At 49.6% G+C, this 2,372-nt stretch overlaps 1 protein-coding gene across 3 annotated transcripts in view; it reads left to right on the forward strand.

Annotated features, from left to right (window-relative positions):
- The first annotated feature begins 569 nt into the window (after positions 1-569).
- Jhy (junctional cadherin complex regulator) overlaps positions 570-2,372 on the forward strand; it is a 63,716-nt gene continuing 61,913 nt past the window's right edge. For 2 of the 3 annotated variants that reach the window (XM_008826027.3, XM_029560134.1), the window contains exon 1: positions 608-850. The gene's annotated coding sequence lies outside the window, so the exon portion shown is untranslated. The other variant, XM_029560132.1, reaches the window with a different exon arrangement.

Genomic DNA, 2,372 nt, shown 5'->3' on the forward strand with positions numbered 1-2,372 from the left:
CCAGGTGCTCAAATATATGATGTGTGTGTGTGTGGGGGGGTCATTTCAGATTTAAGTCACAACAGATGTTGTGACTTTCTTCAGGTAAGTATGCAAAGGTGAAATTGCTGGGAACTAAGGTATACATTCATATCCCAGAAAGTGTCAAGCCAGTTTCCAAAGTGTTGTGCCAGTTCACACTCTAACAGCCCTGTCCTTATACCCCCTTAACACTTCACACTTGGAGCTGGTGTGCGTGTGTGTGTGTGTCTGCTGTTCGTGTGTTCTAACTTTTGGGAACAGGATCTCACTCTTGCCAAGACTGGACTGGAACTCTTGATCTTCCTGTCTCTTCCTCCGAGTGCTGAGATTACCAGCATGTGCCACCAACACTTGGCCAAACTTTTCACCTTAGGATGCCTGTCTGGTGAGCAGGCTACTCTATGCGGTCTTGATTTCCCCTTTTCTGAATATTAATGAATTAAGCATCTTTCCAGTAAACGCTTACTTGGCGTTCTTTCCCTTCCTCCCTCCCTCCTTTCTCTCCCTTCTTCCTTCCTGGCCTCCTTCCCTCCGTCTGGTTACCCATTCATTAACTGGATCCCTTTCTCCTGGGTGCGTAGGTCTTCGCACGTTCAGCACGTTCAGGCAGGGTCCCCTGTGGCAAGGCTGTCCCCTCCCTGCCCTTCCTTTTCTGACAGTCGGGGCGGCTGGTCCCGACGGTCCCGAGCCCAGGAGCGCAGGGCCCGCGGCCTGGAGCGAGCTGAGCGGTGTTGACCGCGGTCTCCAGGCAGCGGCGGGCGGGGCGGCAGCCGCGCCAGGGCGGCGCGGAAAATCCGGGGCCCGGGCGCGGCGGAGCAGCGCGGGGCAGGTGACGGGCGGTTCCCCGGGCCGGGTGGGAAGGGGCCGCGCGGGGCGGGGTGGGACCGCGGGCAGCCCCGGCGGCAGGGTCGGGGCGGCGCGAGGGGGCGGCAGAGCCTGCGGCCCGAGCGGGAGGACGGAGCCGAGGCCGGCGGATGCCCGAGGCTGGGCGACCCCGTCCCCGGCCACCCGCCCGCCATTTCCTGCACCTTCCAACGCCCAGAGGCGGGTCTGACCCTTAAAGAGGCAGCGGAGAAGCCCTGAGGTCCCCGGGCGGCTGCCCGCCTCTTCCCCGCCGGGCAACTTTTAACCTGCGCTTCGCCCGGGTAGAGCCGGCGGGACTCGTGTCCGCCCGGGGAGACCCTCCCATCACCCGGCAGAAGCCCAGCCGCATCCCGGGAACTGGCGCTTCCCCAGTCCCGAGCTACTAGGGGATGTGGCCGGTTTTCTGGTTTACAGCTGGGTTGGCCGGAAATCTCAGGCGCACAACCATGTTGTTGTTTTTAGGTTTTGTTTTGTTTTGTTTTGTTTTTCATGGCGTGGTGCTAGGGAGCTGGATTCGGAAATATTGCCCACTTACTAATTTATTCAGGCGCTCAGCTTTTATTCCGTGATCCTTTGCGTTTTTAAAATCAGGCCTCCACAAACAACACAGTTTGGGGACATTTCGCTTTGCCCTTTTCATACTCTTCCCAAATTCTGTTAACTAAATTACCATATACGGCCATTACTATGTTATGTTTTTACTTCCAAGAAACCCCAGTTTCTCGTTTAAGAAAAGAAGGATCTGAATTATTTTATGAAAGAACAATTCTGAAGTGAACTGATTTTTTTTTCCTTGCTGGTGCTGGGGATTGAACCCTGGGTTTAATGCAGCGAACTACACCCCCAGCCCTGATTTTCTTTCTTTTTTTTTTTTTTTTCGTTTGCTCTTCAAGATCTCAAATACAGATCTTTTAAACAGCAAAACTAATGTTTATAAAGACTTAGAATTCAAATGTTTTAGTATTTACTGCTTTCTAAAAACATCCCGAAAAGCAAATCAATTGGTATTAAAATAGGGCAGAATGCAATATATATATATATATAAATTTGAAATTTAGTGTTTGAAAATTTATGTGTGTAACTATATCTTGATGATATCCACTCCTCACTCCCCCTCTCTAGCTCTCCCAATATATGCTTTTAAACTGAAAGACTACAAACAAACTAGTCTAAAGTTAGACAAAGATATGTTAGTCTACCAACAGAGGGAACTTTGAGTTAAACAGAAAATCGCTTCATGTTTACTTAAATGTGAATGTTACCTTTTGTCTGTGATGTTTGTTAAGGTGCTTTCCTCTAAGGAGCTGATGCTGTTCCTTGGAAACCCTAGCAACAAGGTCAACATAGTAACAATTCTAGAAAAAGGAATGAGGTTGTATTATTTAACTTAAAAATAGGATTTGCTAAAAGAACAGGAGCAAGCCAATCAAAACAAATTTGACAGTAGCCTCTAATGGTAAAGGTTTCTGTTATTTGACTTAGACATA

This window comes from Nannospalax galili, unplaced genomic scaffold, assembly GCF_000622305.1.
Source record: "Nannospalax galili isolate Female #2095 unplaced genomic scaffold, S.galili_v1.0 scaffold229, whole genome shotgun sequence".
Lineage (NCBI taxonomy): Eukaryota > Metazoa > Chordata > Mammalia > Rodentia > Spalacidae > Nannospalax > Nannospalax galili.